We start from the raw sequence: 21,178 nt of genomic DNA, 5'->3' as shown, positions 1-21,178 counted from the left end.
GCAGTAAGTTGTGAAGAAAGGATTGAAGCAATGGGTTGAGATGTTTCTATGCTTCTTTGGGGAAAGATTGCCTTGTCCCTTTTTCTCTTTTTGTTTCTTATTTTTAAATTTTTTTTTATTTCTTTTTCTTGCAATCTATCATGAGGATTATAAATAAAAGATATCCCCAGGCAGCAGCCTGGATCACAGTAAGCCAAATGGATGGATGCTGCTGCGTGAACCTCCTTTCTCATTTTGCAGGTGTACTTTAGCTCTGCAACTGCCAATCATCATCTCACATGTGAACTTCTCCACCTGTGGGAGCTGTTTCATGCATTCCTAATTAGATTTCAGCTGATGGTTACCGTGGCAGAAAGGAAGGAGAGCGTTCTTCAAAGAGGAGCTTCCCCTCATGCTTGTTCCCAACCTGATGCTCGCTGCAAAACGCTTCCAGAACCTCCACAGCTGCTGTCCTTTTCTCTCAAAAAGGCCGGTAAAGCATTACATAAACGGCATTCTGGAAGTTGATGCAAATGGGCTTTGCTCTTTTCCCGAAGCTGCTGAACAGCTTTTGAGTGGGGAATGGTGCTGCCCCAGCTCCTGAGGGGAGGGGGGTTATTTTAAGCCAGCTACAATTGTGGGTTTCTGCAGCTGACAGCTACAACTGACTGGGGTGGGAGCTGGCTCCTGTCCCTGGAAAGGAAAACAAAAGGTCCTGCACACTCTGGCTTCTCATGCTGCTGGTGCCACTGCTGGGATTAACGGGGCATGACGGTGGAAGTGCTTTGAGACATCTCCATCCTGCATCTCCCCCACCCATACAGCCTGCTCTGGCAGGCAAAAGAGCCATGGGAGCTCCCTCCCCGGGGTGATTCACCTCACCTTGGGGCAGGTGCCTGAGCCCTGTCCTGTGGAGAAAAACCTGTGCAAGCTGGCTGCTTTCAGGTCTTCGGCTGGGGAACTTAACTAAGTCTGCTCAGCTGGGGCTTGATCATCTCAATTCCCTTCCTGCATCTCAGTTGGCAAAGGGGTAAATCCTTCCAAAAACTTAGTGGGATATTCATTCTTATCAGAAAGTTACCTGCAGTAGCTGGCTTGGAGTACTTAGGTTCTTTGTAGTGCTCGAAATGAGCCCACTCCTTCCTGAGAGCCTGTTTTCCAGTTTCCCCATGCTCAGATTGCAGCAGGGCTCATCCCTCAGCCCTCTGGTTTGTTTCTTTCCCCATGTCCCCGATACTGTGCAGCCTATCAGCTACTCTGGATATGCAATCCAGGCTGGCATTCCATCCTGGTGATGGTGCTTAAGGTTCCTTTCTCGCTCTCCCCAGCTCTGATCTTCAGTTCAGCATTTATGACTTCCTTTCTTTCCAGAAGCCCTGTTCCCCTTCTTACCTCCCCTGCAGAAGATTATTGTCACAGTCTGAGCATCTTTGAATGCTTGTCTGGAACTTGAGATCTGAATTTAGAGCTGCTTTTTATTTTAAAAGGATGGAGCAAACCAAAATAGGCTCAAATTCATTTAGTGCCATGGATATGCAGAGGAGCATCTCCATCTGTGCTCTTGGTGTTTTGATTTGCTCCATGAAGAGCTGCAGGTGTTACTAGATCCTTCTTTTGGTTCTGGAGAATTATGTGCCCATGACATTATGCTTCAGCTGTGAAAAGTAAAAATGCAGATCTCAGCTGGAGCATAAAGATTTTCATGCTTTAGGTTTGACAAAACAGTAAAAAGCATAACAAGGGGTACTTTAGTAATATATGACTGCCTTGTATAAACTCAGAGCTGTTCTTGTTGGAAATAGACCCAGCAAATGAGGTAAAAGTCAAAAACCAACAGTTAAGGTATTTTTCCTGTATACTTTAGATTTGCCATTTTATGATGTTCAGATATTTGTTACATGTGCTGTTTAGCCCACTGTGTTCACTAATTAGAGTGAACATCTAAGCAAATTTAGCTTGCTTCCCTGTATCTTTATCCTGCTGCACAAATATCCTCTAGAACCTCAAGGAGCAAATAAAATATCTCTGTCATATTTTTAATGCTTCCTTTAGAGTTAAATTCTCCCTCCGCCTCCCAGTTCAAAAGACATTCAGTGTTCATCTGGGCCTCTCTGTTTCACTCAGAGGAAAGTAAAATGTGTAGAGAAAATAAGTTGTCCTAATATTGGAGGCAGGAAAAATGAAGAAATGTCACAGATTCTGTGAGTACTTGGTGAGTTTTGCTTGTGTTTTCCTGAGAGGTCTGATTTTGTGGTGGGAGATTTGTGAAGCAGCCTGTTGCACTCATTAAGGCTGTTGGAGTAGCAGATGTGGGAGGTTTTGCAGTCCTAAGGCAGCCAGAGCAGCTCTGCATCCACTCCACTCTTGCACTAAACACAAGTTGAGGGAGAGGAGCCTTTATCTCCAGAGATGCTTGCTCTGACCCTGTTTATCCAGCTTGTCTGTGACATTTGGCACTGTAATAGGTACCAGAGTCTGCCTGTCTTTTTCCATCTGACATATTACCATGCTAGAAAATAAATCCTGGGTGCTGCTGAGCTCCAGCTCCATTCATCAGCTCCCCTCATGTCTGCAGGAGCAATAGGACCAGTTCTAATTCCTCCAGCATGGATTGTGTTCCTTGGTGTCAGAGGAAGCTGCTCCAGTCCCTTTGGGTGTCTCTGAGCAGTTTCAAACATGCAAAAGCTGCTGCTTTCACTGGCATTCCTCTCCCTTTCTTCCACACAGAGATCCTGCCACAAGCTCTTCTTTTCAATTTCTCTGCTGGTGAAAGGTCACTAGTAAACCATCATCACATCAACAAGAGGAAGAGAGATTAAATTGACAATTCCTGTCTTTTTCGTTCATTCTTCTGATATCTGATGTCTTTCTTCAGCTGGTAGTGTCTGTTTGCAAGTAATTAGGTGAAAGGAAGCCAAGTCCTCATAATAATGGAGACCAAGGACATGAACAAGGTCAACATTTAGGCTGAATATTTAACTAAAAGTTGCAGGGTAAACTTTTGAAAAAGTCTTATGGTTTCAAGCATCTCTTTTTCTTTGAGCATCAGTTAAGATGCATTATGGTTGATATCAGACATGCCCGTGAGCTGAATTAGCTGAAGATTTCTTTTACCTCCTTGTCTCATGATTCAAGTGTCCCTTGGTTGTCTTTTGTAGATGTTCTGATTTTCAGAATGCTCAGAAGATTATACCTCTGAGGGCTGCCAGGAGCCAGGATTTGGTTTTGGTTTCCAGCACATGTGGGGAAGCAGTGAAGATGAAGCACGGGGACATCAATCCCTGTCCAGCAGTGCTGTGTGTAGAGAAAGGAAGCCAGGTGAGTCTTAGAACAGGGGTTTCACAGAATCAAAAGTGTGGAAGAGCATCTTACAAGACCATTTTTTAAAAAATATCATTAAATATTACAGTTCTGTGTTGTATTTCCAGCCGTGGTGCACAGACAAATGTTCTCTAAGTTAGTGGTAGGGACATTTCCCGTTTTCCTGAAGTATTTTTTGATCCACCAACTCCCAATACAGTTATATTTTAAATTGCCTTGTTTTCTAACAAGCTGAAGTTTAAAACAAGTGACTGAATGTATAATTGCTGAGAATATTCTAAATTGAGATGTTTTGGCTTCTGGAACGAAATCAGCTTGTTTCAAATCATATATAGAGGCTGAAGAAGTTGTGTGAGAATCCTTTATCTTCTGCTGTTCCAGGGTTCTGGAAGCAGCTTCCTGGTGAGGTGATGTTCTCTTGGAAAGCTTTGATGCACTTGGAGCAAACCCCCAGAGTTCAGGCTGCTTGGCAAGGACACTGCAGTCCCCACCCAAGCAGTGCAGGCTGTGGGAAAAGACAACTTTTCCTTGGCTAGAACAAACCCCTGGGGTCCAAAAGGGCAGGGGATGAAAAGCAGAAAAGGAGGATCATGGACAGGAATAACATCTAAGGCTTGATGTGAGTTGTCTCACCTTGAACTTACAGTCAGGACATATTATTCTTGGTGGCACTCCAGATCAGTTAAAATGAAGAGATCGCAGCAGCCTCAGCTAAGCTTTAAACTGGATCGTTTACACATAGCTAACATTAAAAAAATGTGCTGTGTGATTCATATCTTATTATTATTATTATTATTATTGTTCTGTGATATGCTATTTATTTTAGGTTGTTCCCACGTTTCCTGGTACTTATAATACTTATGGAATAACCACAAAATTACAAGGTTGTGTTTGTCAAGCAGTGTATGGCACTCAGGATTTTGGAAGCTGGGATACTACCAGAGAACGCTTGGGTTGCAAAAATGCTGAATAATAGAGAGATGGATATTTGTCCATAAATAACCTTGGCAGACTTTAGAATTCCACAGGGGTGAGGTAAATTAGGCAGCAGCCTTCTCTGTCTTGGGTCTGCCCCAAGTGTTTAGGAAGTTATTCTGGTACATACATAGAAACCTGACTTTTCAATGCACTCTTAGGACCTGGACTTTTTGGCTGTGCCCCTCTGAGAGAGGGAATTGCCAGTTAAAAGAAGGGTGAGGAGAGGTGGAATGTCAGCATTTGGTAAGTCTGTGAGCTGCACACACACGTGTGTGGATTGCTGGAGTTGTGTTTCTGACCCTGCTTTTGGATGGTCACCCCAAATTCCACTCAAATGCACGTTTTCGCTGAGCTTACTTGTTAAAAAACCACAGGATTGTGTTGTTTAACAAGAAAGAATGAACTCCACAACTAAATATCAGACTAGAGATGGATTTATGAAGGCATTTCAGATGCTTAAACTCCAGAGGAAATGTGGAACGGGGCAGGGGGGTGGAGTGTGTGCATGATGGTGGATCCATACAAGAGGAGAAAAAAATAATGCTAGAGCAGTTAGAGCCTTCTTTCTCTTGGAAAAAGCAGAGGTAAAATTTCAATTTGATCCTCCCACAAAAATCTTTTCCTGGTGCTTAGGAGTCTTTATGGTTCTTAGCCAAATTGTTCTGTAGATGCACCTGCTGATCACGTGAATACTGTTGGATGTCCTTTCCAGGATCAGCTTCTGTTTCAATCATCCATGGCTTTTGGGCAGCTGTTTCTGAAACCCTGCAGCTCCCCCAGTGTTGCCTAAGCACCAAACTCTGAAATCTGCCTCGACATTCCCATGTTTCATCGTCCCTTTGTGTTTTAGGTGCGTTTTCTCAGACCGATGGATGTTTAATCTCCCCTGGTGTCCTGTTACCTCTGGTTTTGTTGCGTGCTGGAGACAAAGAGGCATGAGGAGTTAACACCAAGAAGTTCTTGTACAACCCATCTTGCCTTGTTCTTCAAGTCTGACTATAGAATTTAAGGAAAATGCAGAGAAGAGAAATCTGGCTCCCATGGGGGATACACTGAAAAGGTCATTTTTTTGTGTTTGCCTATCCTGCTGTTTAGAAAAATCACTTGAGCGTGTTCACCTCACTTATATTTGGAAACCTTTTATTTCTATATCCAGTTTTCCTTTGTGTCTTGCTACGGCTCAGGAGAAGTTGTCAGAGATATCTCCTTGAAGATGGCATCCCTGAGTCATGGGACTGAAGCTAATGGAAGCCTCGTGCTCGTGTCAACAAACTGCTTCTGTTCCCCTGTGACCCACCTGGGAACGCTGCAGATTTATGGTTTGGAGTGGTTCCTCACCGGAGAACTAATCCAGCTTTGTAGCTGCAGCTGGAACGGGGAGGAAATCTACACGAGATTAACTTTACCTGTAAGTTTTCATATTTGCCATTTATTTGAAATTCACCTATCAAAGTAACAGTGGTGATGGATTGTTTATTGAGGAATCTGGCATGGCAAATCGTTTAAATATTTGTGATGTATGAAGAAAAGCGTGTTTTAAGTGAGTTAAGGAGCTCCACAGGGGGAAGCACATAGCAAATGGTATCACAAAAAGATGGAAGCAGGTGAGGGGGCCAACAATCGAAATAACTAAGTATTTATAGGCCTTGTTTACTCTATCTTTGCACTAAAGGCTCTTAAGGAGTTGTAAAATTCCAGTGTCCGTGAATGGACTGTGTGGACATAAAAACTAGGAGAGAGAGCCTTGCTTTAGGGCTGAGCTCCCACAGAGTTGTAAAATAATTATTAAAACAGCTTTATAATTGAAACAGCAGAACTTTGAATGTTTAGAAGCTTTGGGACATGCCAATGCCCCGTTGTAGAGCATCCCATGAGTCATCTGCTGACCCCACCGCCCCTTCTACAGGTATGAACTGTGTGAAAGGAGGCAAAAATGAGGTGGTAAAGGGTCAAATTAGAGCCAGCAATAGGTACCAGTGCTGCTGTTCCATGCTCTTCTCGTGCTTCCAGCAGTGCACTTCCTTAACACATTCCGTCAGTGCAAGAGGGTGAAATGGAACCTTTCCTACAGCAGGAGAGAGACTGAAAGGAGGTACTTGAAAAACACACACGAGCCCTGATTTGCCCCCTCAGCCCTGGCTGGCTGGCTTGCAAGAGAAAAAGAGCAACAGAAGAGCCCCTTCTCTCTGCCTTCTGCATTACTCTAAGAGGAGTCCATCACCTCTGGGAATGAACAGCTTCAAAACTTAGGAGAGTAAGAAGGAAAGCAGATAGGAAACTCTTCCCTTTAAATAACTCAGTGCCTTTACTTGCTTTTATCTGTCATCCATTGTGGGCTGTTTATTTTTATTCCCTCCTGGGGGGATGTTGCAGCCAGGACTGTCCCATCCCTCTTTATTGACTCACGCTCCTACTGCTTTAATGGCACCTGCCTGCTTTGCAGTTGGCTTCGGTATTCTGGTCTGTAGTCCCAGTCCTAATGTCATCTGCAAACCAGCCAGGCATGACTCATAGCAGGAAAACACATGCTAGTGCTTACTGCTGGGATTGGGGCTGGGTTAATTAGGAAAAGTCCCTGGAAGGGACGTGCAAAGAGCCACAAATAACAGGAAGCCTCACAGCTAGAGTATTGACCAGGGCTGTTTGGAAGCACCATCCTCTCAAACACGGAGGATGAAGGATGTCAGAGATGTACAAAGAGTTCTTTGTGAATCACAAGTTGCCCTGTGCATGAACAGCAGAGCAGGCTGGGTAACAGGAGCTCTGCTGTTGTTTCAACCCCTCAAAAAGCCAAAATTTAAAACAATTCACAGTGTATCTTCAAAAATAAGCACCACCAGGTACGTTTTAAATAATGCACTGGCAAAAGATGTGTTTGTTATTGATTTCAGATCTGATAGAAGACTTTGCCCCCTTTCATGTTTCTGGTTGGACTGTTCAATGTTGTAGCAGCTGTGTCATCTCAGCCTCTGTCTAATGATAAAAATCATAGTACACAGTACACCTACTGCTGAAATTTATCAATATTTTCATTAAAAGGCCAGTTTTCTCTCTGTCACAAGGGTTTTAAGAAGCTTTATCACCAGTATTTTTCAGAGAGTTAGACATAACGGTCATTTCCAAACAATTCAGCAAGGGACTTTTGTTGTATAACGTACATTCTGGTTTTGTGACATACTGTAGAAGCAAAAAATTTTGCCATTTAAAAACACACACTTCGGTTTCATAAACCAAAGCCCATAATTTAGTGGAATCTTGAGATGCCTTTGGGTAGAAGCCTGCTTTTGTCAGAATGCTTTTTTTTACCCCCCGAAGCACAAGGAATTAAAAAAAAAAAAAAAATCATTATTTTGCCATCTCTATCAAATTTTTCAAACCCATCAATTTTTAATTCAATATCTAAGTGATCTCATGATAACCCAGACCTCTGAGAATCCAATATAATGCAAGTTTTAGGTGAGGACTGTCCAGAACTTCAGCACTTGGAGTTTAGCTTTTCCCAAAGTTCCAGAAGACTCAGAATCAAGGATTGTTTTTGGGATTTTTTTATGCCTGGGGGAAGACCAGATACAACAGTGTGGGTTTTTTTTTTTTTTTTTTTTTTTTTTTTTTTTTTTGTTTTGTTTTGTTTTTTTTGGGGGGGGTGCGGGTGGTGTGGGTTTGTTTCACCTCTATAGCTACCCAAATCCTCCAAATAAAATCATGAGACAGAGCAGGACGATGATCAAGCAGCTGCAGGCTGAGTGTTTTGATGAAACATTGAAAAAGCCCCTGGGCTGTTCTTTATAGGGACATCAAAACCTGGGTCTCTGAGAGGCTCTGACTCCTTGTTTCTTCTCCTCCTTCACACAGACCATGGATTTCCAGTAAGTTTGTAAAGTAGCCAGGGGAGTGCTGTCCCACACAGTGCTTTGGTGTGGGAGAGAAAGGCTTTAATCCCTCCTTTCCACAGGATATCAGAAGGACTGTGTTTTGTCAGGCAGCATGGACAGATTGGAATTCTGAGAGAGGTGATGGATATTTGGCAGTAAATCAGCTGTCAGGCCCAGGGGAACTCGGGGGCAGTTTTGGTTGTTGTAGGAATAGTTTTGCGGAGAGTGAGCAGGCTTCAGTCTCACAGGACACAGTAGCTGGTTCACTGAAGGGACATTCCCAGTGTTACATGCTGAAAACCATCCTGCTGTTCTCTTTTTCCTTTCTGCTTCTCCACACACAGGGAGCTAGAAAGCCTGTGATGCTGAAATCCATGGAAGGAAGCTCCAGCTTCAGCAAACAATGAAGCTCTTTTTACTCTCTTTTTACTTACTTGATGTTTCTCATCTTCTCAGTTTCTACGAGTAGAAGTAATTCTGCCATCGTTTAAATCATTGGGATATGTAGCAGTCAATGCCAGTAATCTGTTGTGTTTACTCTCTTCTGTCATTCTGCTTTTGAAGTTTCTGAGACAATGAATTCTTTCACTGAAAGCAAGTGGAGCAGTTTTGTAACACATTCTCTACCCTTTGATAAAGGAAATTTGAGAATGCATCGCAGAGGCTGTGGCCACAAATTTGTTTCACTAAAAATCACCCCGGAATTGTTAAATAGCGAGTGTTGAACAGTTCAATGTTGAACAGAGTGAGGAGAAAACAAATACAAAATAACCACAGAACCCAACCCCTTATTTTCTCAGCAAGGAGCAAACCTATCCAATGATATTTTTTGCCTAAAGACCCTGGTCCATCCTGAGCAGAGGTTGCACCTCCCAGAGTCTCTTGCTAAAGGTCAATACACCTTCACAGGGGTTATGGCTGGGCTTTTCCTGGGAATTTCTTTTTTAAGCACAGCCAATGTGAAGCACAGAAGGGTCAAGGTCAGAAGAACCCTCTGAACATCGTCTTGCCCAATTTGTGTCACCTGGAGCAGATGGGCTGGAGCTCTGCTTGGCCACTTGCTGAGGCAAGATGATCCAGAATAAAAACAAGAGGGACCTGGGAAGGAAAATGCTGCTCCTGTGCCCACTTCTTTCTGTCTCCTGCTTAGGGTCAAGGGAAGTAGAAGAGCACTTGAAGGCTGGAAGAGGCTCAGGCAGCGAGAGGGGAGCTTTCAGGGAGTGCCTGGAGATGTGAATGGATGAGCCATGGAAGGCTGGCTGAGAGATCAGAGTTGGGGGTTGCTTTTTATCTTCTTTTTTTCCAGAGTTGGGATTAAATGACTGAAACATAGTTTCATGTTGGGACTCACGTTTATTAATTCTTGTCTACATTACAGTCTCACAAACCGTGAGTTCTGCAGCACTTCTAGTTAACAAACTAAAAATGGCTCCTGTCTCTCTCTCTACAAGGCCTTTTAAGGATAAACTGTCCAATTAAGAAATGACACCTAAATTATTTTTACTTTTAACCCAATAACCAACCACACATGGGCTGCAATGGGGACTTTTCTACCCAATTACAAAATCCCACCCAGACCCACAAAGAAGAAGGTGAAAAAGAAGGACTCAGCCTCTGCCCTAAATCCTCCATCTTGCCTTATATATTCCTGTATTCTAAACCCTTAAACTCTGAGTTTTGCACCCTGTGCTGTCACACACTTCTATCCAAACCCCACACCCACAATCCCAGTGCTGTCACTCCATTTTGGAAGCCTTCTCCACGGCCTTAGGTTGAATGCAGTGTTTTCTTGGGGGTCAGTGCCTGTCAGCACAGAAAGCCTGGAATCCTCAGGATTCCAGCAGGTGGGAGCTGACGGGGCAGCCTGGCCTGTCACAGGGTCTGAAGAACTGCTGGAAGCAGGAATGGGATCCCCTGAGCCAGCACAGAGCACCCCTACAGCTCTTGGGAGCTCGGCTGTGGGCTGCTCTCTTGTGTTGCCATTGCTCAAGGTGCAGGGAAAAGCTGTTTGGAAGGATTTCTGTTTAGCTGCTCTACATGAACTTTTTCTCAGCCTTTACGTTTTAATGCCTGACAGCTGAGCTTTTACAAGTTTTTGGAGCCATTAATCAGAGCAGTGTTTTGGGAAGCTCTTTGCAATGTATATTTGAGAATTTGTATTGCACTGGTTTAAATTAGAGGCTAAGGCTTACTTTTCAGGCTGCTTTTGGCCTCTTTCTGTGAAGCATGGAGCCGTGTATTATTGTTCTAAGAACCCATAATTAGCAGCAAATGTTTTCAAAATGCTAAAGATTGTTGCTAGGGTGCTCCTTCAGACTGGGATGTGTGAGAGATGGTTAAACCTAATTTAGATCTATTTCAAAACCTGTTTTCTTAAGCTGCAAGTATAGATAATTTTTATGCAGTGCAGTACATTCTGACTTTTCAAACGGGCAACGAGAATAAAGGCATTACTTCAGGAACAGGCATGACTTTGAGCAGGAATCAAGCTCCCCTTCTTTGAAGTAATTTACTGGGGATTCAGGCAGGAGATAGGAAGTGGGACTTCAGACCTAGGCTGTTTCCCTTTTTATACAGAGGTGTTAACTCTCTTGCCCAGAACCACTCAGGTTTCAAGCTGTTTTATCAATTCAAACAAGGATCAGAAGCATACTTTTATTTGTTTTGAAGGTCAGTGATAACTTTTCTTACCAAGAGTAAAAATACGTATTGAGAAGCATTGAAGCATCCCCTAAAAATCTCTCTCTCTCTACCATTATTTGCCTCTTGAACTTATACATAATGTTTCATGTTACAATTGCTTTTTGCTGTTTCTTGCCAGATTTTGAAAGACCCACGTAAAAGGTGCTCTGCTTTTTTTGCCAAAATATTTCTGGATGCGTTTTGCTGTGCAGTGCCCTCTCTCCTGGTGCACTCTGCCACCAGGAGTGACCCATGGTGGAGTTTTGGGGCTACCAGAGGTGGGAAGGGGGAGGGCGGGAGCTATATCCTGTGCCTCACCCTTCAGGAGGAGCCTGGGGGCAGGGAGTGCCACCAAAACCCATCCTGGCAGTTTGGGAATACCGGCAACACCTTCACCTTATTATTTTTTTTTTGTGACTATCTTGCTGAATTAAGATCTATTGTCCAAAATCTCTGGATGTGGGAGCAGAGGAGGAGGAGGATTTGTGTGTTTGGGGTGAGTCAGGCATTGATCCAGCCCAGCCTGGAAGGTTGCCATCAATTACGGTCCTTTTCACAAACAGGAATGCCCATGGACTGACAGTGTGACTTGGCCACAGAGGTAGGTGTCTGTGCTTTGGTTTGAAGACTCTCAGAGTGGAAACAGGTAGAGGAATTTTCATGGGTCTGTGGTGATTTTCATTTGACACACATGGCAAATAAAGGTGAGGGGAATATTTAAGTTAAGCAGCTGACTTGCATTTGCACAGCCCTTGCTGTCTGTGCTGGACTGCGCCCAGCTCCTCGTGCTCCTTGCAGGATGGCAGGCTCCCCATCTTTGTTTCGTCATTTCTAAATAAAAATGGTTAAAAAAAGAGAATTCTCTCACTTTCAGAGGGGGAGGAGAAGCTGGTTAGATGTTTAAAATTTGGCCATTTGAGATGCCATTAGAGTTTTGTCTTGTGTTTTGGTTTTTTGGTTGTGGGGTTTTTTTGGTTTTTTTTGGGTTTTTTTTTGGTTTTTTTTTTACCACCCTGCTACTAGTGCTCTTGGCTCCAATTAAAAGCTTTAACATTTTGCCCTAAAGTCTGTGATCAAAGCTGAAGTGCTTGTCCACATTCAGAAATAGTTTTATCTTTACTCTGAGCGAACAATAAGGCAGCAGGATTTCCCCAGGGTACATAAAACTGTGATATGGCCATTTGCAAGTAAGCAGGGCAGACTAATCATTAGGCTGGGTTTTCTGCCCAAGTTAGACTTAGAACTTAATACTCAAGTTAGACTTAGAACTTTTTCCAGGGCTTTTATTTTATTTCATTTAATTTCATTTCTATTTCATTTCTATTTCATTTCTATTTCATTTCCATTTCATTTCTATTTTTTTTTTTTTTTTTAAATTTCCCCCTGCCTTCCCTACCCCTCTTTCAGCTACCCTAAGGAAGGATCAAGAGTAACCACCTGGATTTGAAGTCCTTCTTTCACAATCGTTAACTATCAGAATGTTGATTCCCAGGCGAAGTCACCAGATTGACATGTTGATGCTAATTGAAGAATCCGAGCTATTAATTAGAATCAGACACAGTGAAATGCTTCTCTCTAAGCCATGAAGCCTCCAAAGAGATCCCAATTACTTTCTTTTTTTTTGCTTAGAACAAGGGGTGTCTTCATTTTTATTGCCTCGCTGAACTGTCAGTCTGATGTCAGTCATTGGGAAGGGAATATAAACTGAACCAGTAGTTAGAAACAAAATAAAACCATCAGACTGATGCATCATGAGTCTGGAGTTAGGTTCATTTAAGCTGTGGGAATAGTTTGTGTTTCTAAGCTGTGTTTTCATAAAGCTTTGGCTCAGTGGCCTGTCTAGTGTTGGTCTGGGACTATCTGATCTAGCTGTGATGCTGAAAAGCTTCAGCTAGAACAATGCTTGGTAACTTTGGGAAATGGTCTTTTCTCAATTTATTTCCCTTTTGGGGAATAGAGCTTGGCTTTTAGCTGAAATGTGAGTGTGGGTGTTTTTTGAAAAATGTCATCTTCGGTGGGTGCCTTGGCTTCTCCACTTACCTTGGACTTGTGAAATGGTGTTTCAATGGCAGAAGTGAACATAAAAGAGGACGTAAGAGCCCACCACCTGGAGAAAATTACCACAAGCTAAGAGTTATAAAACTGATTCTGCTTCCTTAAAAATAACTTCTCAAGGTGTGCACATGCTGAAAAGAAGATGTAGGGATGGGTGCTTCCAGGTCCCTTCAGGAGGGGCTGCAGTTTGCACCTTCAGCTTCTTTTCCAGAGGAACTACACTGGAAGAGAAACACACGGGCCTTCCTCAGAAAATGGGGGACAGACGCATCAGGGAAGTGCTGTTGCTTGCTCGCCTCTTGCCACGCGTACAGACTGCTCAGTGTTTATTTGCTGACACGTCCTTCTCTACACAGGAGGGCACTGCTGTATTTTAGGCAGTCGGCTGAACATCTCAAACATGTCTCACAACAATTCCATAAGGAGCTGTTGAGTTTCTAGTCTCACAGACTGTGTAAAACTATCCTGAGAAACCTCTCTCCATAAAAACAGTGCTTTGCCCCCAAGTCTCTGCTGTTAATTTGATAGTTGTGGTTTTCTCACACTGGCTAAAGCATAGAACATATAACATTTATTAAATGTTCACGGTGTGGATCTGATGGACCACAGTTGCTGCTTGTCCTTGGTTTTGTTACACTGGCTAAAGCACAGAACATATAACATTTATTAAATGTTCACAGTGTCGATCTGATGGACCACAGTTGCTGCTTGTCCTTGGTTTTCTCACACTGGCTAAAGCATAGAACATATAACATTTATTAAATGTTCACAGTGTGGACCTGATGGACCACAGTTGCTGCATGTCCTTGGTTTTCTCACACTGGCTAAAGCACAGAACATATAACATTTATTAAATGTTCACAGTGTGGATCTGAGGGACCACAGTTGCTGCTTGTCCTTGGTTTTGCCCCACTGGCTAAAGCACAGAACATATAACATTTAATAAACAACGTTCACAGTGTGGACCTGACAATCAGTGAAATAATCTCAGATTTTCAGGGTCAGCAGCAGTCTGTCTCATGAAAGCTCGAAGAATGCTGCTTTGGCAGATGGGGCTGCTGCTTTCCGCGGCAAGTGTTGGAGCTGGAAGAGAAGGGCTAAGGCCTGGTTGTGGCTTGGAAACCGTGTGAAAATGTCCAGCTGAGATGGGTTCTAATGCTCTGTGGAAGTTCTTCTGAATTGATACTAAGCTCCAAGGAGGAAGATGGAAAGTCAGGAGAATGGCACTGTACAGCACCAGCACACAGATTTATAGCTGCTGTTGCCCAGCTGTGAGTTGGGTAGCATTAAAATATGTCGACAGTGTGGATATAAACTGAACCTGATGCCATGCTAGTAGATTTTCCCCCCCTTTCTGAGCATATTTGTTTGCTGTGGTTGCTAAGGAGATCCAGCACAGTTTAGCTTTTGTTAAGCAGGCAGGAGAATCTGCCAGTTCTTCAACCAAAGGCCTGATAAGGTAATTTCCTTCATCTCTTGTTGATGGCAGTGAACGCAAGTCAAACACCGTGAATGGAAAAATTGTCCCAAACTGTGTTTTCTGCTAGTGATACTTGTGGGATTGTGTACTGCCTGGCTTTGGTCTTTGTGTTGGTGGTCTGATATCCGAGGATCCTTGGGGGAGAAAAAATTTGTGTGGCAAAATGTGAGATACTATTGAAAATCCATAGGCTGAGTGTGCTGTGCTGGGACCTCACTGCTAACTGCTTTTTCGATGCCATAAAACAAAAGATTTTGGGGAAGACCAGGTCAGATATAGGATAAAAATCTTAGTGGGAAGACCACCAAATTGATCACTGACAGCATGAAGGGGGCCTGTAGAGTCAGGAGCAGGACAAGTAGCCATGGGTAGGAGAAAAAAACATAACAGAACAAAAAAACCCCACTTGTAGCTATTTTCTAATTTTTAAAAAGTGAAGATTTAGACAAGTGGTAGCTTTTGGATTACCTGTCTGCTATCATAGGTAATGCTGACACCCCTGAAATTCAAATTCCTTGTTCAGCTGTTTCCACCAGCCTGTTTTCAACCACGAGGTGGGCTGGTTCTGTAAAGTTTTTGGTGTTACTGAGGGATGTGTTAATGGCTATTGTCATCTCCTTTGTTACAGTGTTGGTAAGCAGAAGGGTAGCAAAGATTAGGAGCATGGGGGAAAGAGGAATTGAAACTAACCACGGGCAGACACCAACAATGTGATTGTGGACAGCGCTGCTGCCAGGTGTGATGAGTGTCAGGTAAGTTCTATCTACAATGGACAGATAGCTTGGACTCTTAATATCTGCATAAGAATGCTTCCTTTGCTTTGGACCAAATTTTTCTAGATTTGCAAGCACAGATACTTTTACTAATAGGATCCACATCTTCACTGAACCCTGCTCAACCTTGAAGCCTTGCCTTGGTCTTGCCAGCTGGGATCCACTTTGTGTGTAATTATTGCTGACTGAGAGATGGCATGCAGCTGTGGGACAGCAGCTTGGAAATAAACTAATCTAGAGGTAGAAGCAGAGTGACATTTAAATCTAAAATACATCGTATTTTAGTGATTGCTGGAGCATTGCACCACCAGTCAAGTCTGGCTCATGGTTTCCCTAAGAGGCAGTTGGGTATTACACTTCATGCACTTTAATTATGGAACAAAATCCGCTCCTAGCTCGCTTGTAAATAATATATTTTGAGATTGAATGCTGCTATTGAAAATGATTCTGTACTCAAACAAAGGATTCAAATCTGTCTTTTGGTAGCTGTTTCTGCTTAGGCGCCAAGGCTTGAGGCTCAGCGTGGTGCCTGTGCCAGCCAGCCTTTGAGATGAGAAACCCATAGCATTAAACTCCTAAACTATAATTCTTTGAAAATACTTAGGCTGTTTTCCCCTGGAACTCTGCAGGAGTGCATGCAAGGTTTAGACTTGCCTGTTACTGAACTAATCAGTGCTTGAAAATCTAGCAGGTTCTGATGAAATCCCTTCTCTCTGCCTTCACATGGGTGTGCCTCTTACTGGCACTCTGATTTTAAATCCCTTCTAAAACTGGAGGTGCAACTGCAGGATTAATTTGCTTTATTGCCCTGGAACCTCTTCCTCAGAATAAAGAAGAAAGGAGCATCTCTGATCTTATCTCTGTGCTGAAGGCTGGGGATTTTTTGTCGACAGTAAGTATAGATAACTACCTATAAAGAAGAATTGCAGCTGGTGCAACTGCTGCTATTAAATTCATCAGCCATAATGAGAGATAACGAGTCGTAGTTGAGGCTCAGATACACCTGCATCTGCAGGAGGGTAATCAAACTCCATTCTGAAGGTGATTTTTTTCCCTGTAAGGAATGCTTTTCCAGAGGAAGAAGTGTGCTTTTGAGAAAAGTGCTTGAACTCGATGAGGAAATACTTCAGTATCAATGAAGTCTATGTAGTGTTACACCCCTTAAACACCAATTTTCTCTGGTCCTTGTGTGGAAATCCATTAAGCGTTCACAATTATGCTAGAGAAGGGTGTGTATTTAAAGAAATCTGCCCAGAACCATTTGTGCTGGACAACAAATCTCTGCTTTCGACACTTTTACCTGCATTGTAACAGAAAAATAATTAGGGATTCTGATCCTTAAAAAAAAAAAAAGAGAGATTAGATAGTTTGGATTTCTTTAAATCCTTACCTGTCTTGCTTTAGAATTTGACTATAAGCTGAGGAGTTGAGAATGAAAGAGATTTTCCAAGCACAGAATTGTCGGTGTGACCCTTGTATTGGGATAAAAAGGAGGGAATATATTAAAAAATATACTTAACTTCTTTCACCAGCTAAGTAGGATATGGTCCCTGTCTTCAATTCCTTGCCTTCTTATTAGATTTCCCAGTATAAAAGAAAAAGTTAAATCTTGACATTCTGGTATCTTAAGGATTTTAAAAACAAGTTAAAAAAAGGAAAAAAAAAACCAGCCTTCCTAACACACCTGAAACACGCCTGAGTAAAACCACACAGAACTTATCTGTCCACCTCTGCTACCCTACCACAGCAAATACCCCGCAGAGAAGCGCTTTTGGCGTTCCCAGATCCTGCATCTGCCCTTCCAGGAAGGTGCCCGGGGTGTTCTTGCAGGTGTGATGCTAAACAACCACTCTGCAGCAGAACGAGTTCTCACTGGCAACCCAAAAAGGGCAGAACTGCCACGACAGTGAGGAAATGTTCTGTACAAAGAGGTCACTCTGGTCCTAGTCAGACCTCTGTTGGTCCCTCGCTGTAAAAATACCAAAGATGAGCTTAAAAGCTACAATTCATGATGTCGTAGTTCATGTTTCTTCTGGATTCCAGAAATATGTATACAATGAATGGTTTATAGCACATAAAACCCCATGTTATTCACAGAAGATACATTTACTTATCTTTACAACCAGCCTTTGTTCTCCTGAGGGTGAAACTGCCATACCAACTTTCTTTCTTCCTCACACTCATCCCCTCACTTTAATCCATTGCTAACTTTGCTCTCAAAAAATGATATCGCAGTGATTCTTCTGGCGAAACTCTGAGCAATGCATTTCTCATCTTCCCTTTGGCTTCGCAGTCTGCTCTGTTTTCTTAGAATCACAGGATCATTTAGGCTGAAAAGACCATTTTTAGGTCGTTGACTCCAGCTTTTACTGTCAAGCCCACCACTAACCATGTCCCCAGGTGCCACATCTACACATCTTTTAATTACCTCCAGGGACGGTGAATCAGCTGTTTTCCTGGGCAGCCTGTTCCAGTGTTTGAGAACCTTTTCTGTCAAGAAGATTTTTTTCCCTGGTATCTAGTCTCTGTGGTCCTGCCTTGCTGCAGCCAATTCAGATTGCTCAGGGTCATTACTCAAAGGTGCCTGAGTTGTGACACTGTTACCTGGAAGTCATGAAAAGAAATTTATCTGGGAAATTGCTCAGCACTACTCCTTTGGTGTCTGCTCTTTGGGAGCATTACTCTGTCTGTAGGCCGTTCAGCAGACTCCAGATGAACGAGGGAATGCTGCAAATCAGTCTGTCTGATGGACAAGTGGAATGTCAGGAGAGGGGTTTGTGAGGAAAAAAAACCAAATTTCTTTTCCTAGTCTTCAGGATTATGCTGCTAATCCACTCACTCATCTTGGTGGTATGCTGTTATTAGTGCTTCCATGTTTTTGTCTTTTCCCTTTTTTTTTTTTTTAATTCCCATTTCCCATCTTTTTATCTTCCTGGTAGTTTACTTATATAAGATGGGGAGAGTTGTTCCTGAGTGGCATTTTATACAAAATATTGTGACTTCCTTATTGTTGTCTCAATGGTTTACAATGCGTTTTAGCTCCTCTAGCTACAGAGGCTTCCAGCATTTAACATTTATAATGAAAGGGGTTGTTAAATTTGGCTTTCATAACAAAAAACATTTGAACAGTTTCTTTGTTTAGTTCACATGCAATTTACAATGTGTGGATGCTTGTATTTTTCCTAAAAGAAAAATACAAAGAAAATTGTTCTCTTTTCTGAAAGAGGGTGGGAAATCTTTATCCTCCTCATCTCTGAAGCTGCAAAAAATATTTTAAACTTAGACAGAAGAAGTTGCTGTTATGCTCTGGGGACAGAGAGTGCATGTGAGAAAAATTTTGACACTGTACTGGGTCACTTTGCTCTGCTATCCACACAGTTTATCTTACATGCTGTAAACAGAGAAATTCTGAACAGAGATAGATTTGTTGTCTTATCTGAACTATCAACTTTATCATTTGTACTTCAGTTCTGCTGGATGTCCATGTTAAACCCCTCTGGCAGCCTGCCTTAGACCAGGCCAGGATTTGCTTTTTGCAATGCTGTGATAAAAAGCTCAGAATGCTGCTTTAGTATTCCTGAGGTGCTGTTTAGTTGGCAGGGTGTAGGATGCTGTTGTTTTCCCTGCTCTTTGACCTTCTGCTTCTTAATCCTGTTTTTCAGCAGTACCTGTCTTTAAGCAGAACGCAAAATTGAGGGGTGTTGTTACCTTCAGATGAAACGTAGGCTTTGATGAGGGAGATAATGAGCTGAGCCTCTGGGTGTCAGCCAGCGGTGGTGTTGCTGCACTGTGAGCACTCCAGGGAAGACTCCTTGGGAACTGCGTGTTTTGTGGGGATTTGAATGACTTCAAGATGTTTATTGTCTGTTAACACCGAACGGAACGGCATTGAAACATTCGGTGGAGGAGCTTCTGTGATGGTGCTGTGACATGAGAGCTTTTGACTCTGAGGACCTCTCACAGGAAATTTGCAGGAAGGCAGCTTTCCGTGAAAGCTCTGCTTTTCTGCTCGGATCGCAGAGAACATTCAGAATAAATTAGTCACCAAAATCCCGTTGAGAGGCAGCCACTTGTTAACGAGAACGAAGGACAGTGATTGAGTTCTGAGCAAATGTGAAACGGGGATTGAAATTTGAGCAAAAAAATGTTGGGTTAAGTCTCAAAAACATGGCGTGGAGCGATGGGAAGCTGCGATTTTGTTGGCTTCTGGCTTGAACTCCTCAGTGCAGATGAATGCTGTGATTTCCTGTGACATCTTGACCCGGCACTGCTTTGTAGTCTGTAAGCAGATGCACGCTTTGAGGGGCACTTTCTGGAAGTGTTGTGATAAAACCTACTCCCAGCAATCTTCTGGCATTCACGTGCAGTATCCATACAGTCAGTTTCCAAGTGGTAGGGGGATGTCCTTATGTTCATTTTGCCGCCTCTTCTTCTCTCATTCTTTCCTTTGCTCCTTTCAAGACTTTTACCTCCATTGTAATAGAAAAATAATTAGGGATTTTGATCCTTTTTTTTTAAAAAAAAAAGATAGTTGGGATTTCTTTAAATCCTTACGTGGTCTTGCATTAGAATTTGACTGTGAGCTGAGGAGTTGAGAATGAAAAAGATTTTCCAAGCACAGAATTGTCGGTGTGACCTTTATATTGGGATAAAAAGGATGGAATATATATTGAAAAAAAATCACTTCTTTCACTAGCTAAGTAGGATATGGTCCCTGTCTTCAATTCCTTGCCTTCTTTTAAGATTTCCCAGTATGAAAAAAGAAGTTAAATTTTGACATTCTGGTATCTTAAGGATTTTGAAAACAAGTCCTCTTTTACCTGTGGATTTTTCCCTGAATACACTCCCTCATGTCTGTGAGGACACTTTGCATCTTTGAAGACACAATAGAGCTTTGCCAGAAATGCAGACAGAAAGAGATTTTTTTTTTTTGCCTGCTCATAACACCTGTGTGTCTTCCCAAGTTTAGGATTTCTATACAATTTCTTTACAACACATCAATCACCTGGAACAGACCACAGAGCTTTCTCTCTGTGCTTCTCCCTGACCTGAGCTGTATTTCAGAGTGTAACTCCCTCATCCTCACTTCTTCTTGAACCTCTGGTGTGGAACCCAGGGAAGAAGGTGGGATTCTGGGCAAAATTTGGGACAAAGGAGAGGGATGGAGCGTGCTGCCTTCCTTGGAAACCCTGATGACAGCTGCAGAGTCGCTGTGTGTCCCTGCCTTGGCTTTCCCTTTTCTTGTAAAGTAAAATATAAACATTGCACTGCCCCATTAACTTCCCTTATTTGTTGACTTAAGGTATGTTATCGTCCTTGGCTAGGAATAAGGCTGAGCATAACAAGTAATTTGTAAATGGAGAAAGGCAAGGCTAATTGCATTCTCTAGCTGTGTTATACAACTATGGTAACAACTGGCTTTCATTGGAAACAGAAAGAGCCTTGCTTAATAGAAAAGGAATGAATAAAAACCTCCTCAGTGCAGGGCTATCAGCAGTCAGCATTATATTCTTCTTGGGTAGATTGGTTGCTAGAAACCACGTCCCTGAAACAATTCTGTCCCTTCTGTGGGATGGAATCTTGTGCTTTGATGTACCTGCAGTAATTTCCTGCTGTGCAAGGAGAATACGAATAATAACATAGATTTAAGTTGCAAAAAAATGCGTTGGATGATCAGTGATTGCAGAGAGACTGTCTGAATTTATGCTGGTTTTATTAGGATGTAGAACCATGCGAGTCAAGTTCTACCACCTTCCAGACAATTTTCTGTCTTGTCCAGCTAAAATACGATTTTTATTGAGACAAAGTGGGTGCCAGAGTTGTGTCCGTGCTGCTGTCCCCAACAGGTGACTGCCCTTTGTGTTACCTGTGGCTGACCCTGGTTATACCTCCTGATCTTTCTGCTTATGTAGAGAGAAGAAAAGAAGAAATTGCTTCTAAAATGTATTTGGTCAGATGCCAATTTCCAGTAATCAAAGCATGCAGATCTAAATTCCAAATATTGAGGGTAAGAGCACCTTTTATAAAATGATGATGAC

General features: G+C 42.6%; 1 long non-coding RNA gene across 2 annotated transcripts; it reads left to right on the top strand.

Annotated features, from left to right (window-relative positions):
* The first annotated feature begins 323 nt into the window (after window positions 1-323).
* Window positions 324-19,173, top strand: LOC120752041 (uncharacterized). Of its 2 annotated transcripts, none has more exons than XR_005700587.2 (6): window positions 324-472; window positions 3,138-3,297; window positions 5,129-5,338; window positions 5,435-5,686; window positions 14,996-15,119; window positions 18,803-19,173. It is a non-coding gene; the product is annotated as an uncharacterized LOC120752041 (long non-coding RNA). The 2 variants fall into 2 exon arrangements; XR_005700588.2 differs by lacking the exons at window positions 14,996-15,119; window positions 18,803-19,173 and adding exons at window positions 11,396-11,433; window positions 12,240-12,371.
* The last annotated feature ends 2,005 nt before the right edge of the window (window positions 19,174-21,178 follow it).

This window comes from Hirundo rustica, chromosome 4 (genome assembly GCF_015227805.2).
Source record: "Hirundo rustica isolate bHirRus1 chromosome 4, bHirRus1.pri.v3, whole genome shotgun sequence".
Taxonomy (NCBI): domain Eukaryota; kingdom Metazoa; phylum Chordata; class Aves; order Passeriformes; family Hirundinidae; genus Hirundo; species Hirundo rustica.
The sequence above is the reverse complement of the archived record's forward strand: the minus strand, read 5'-3'. Positions and strand labels throughout refer to the sequence as shown.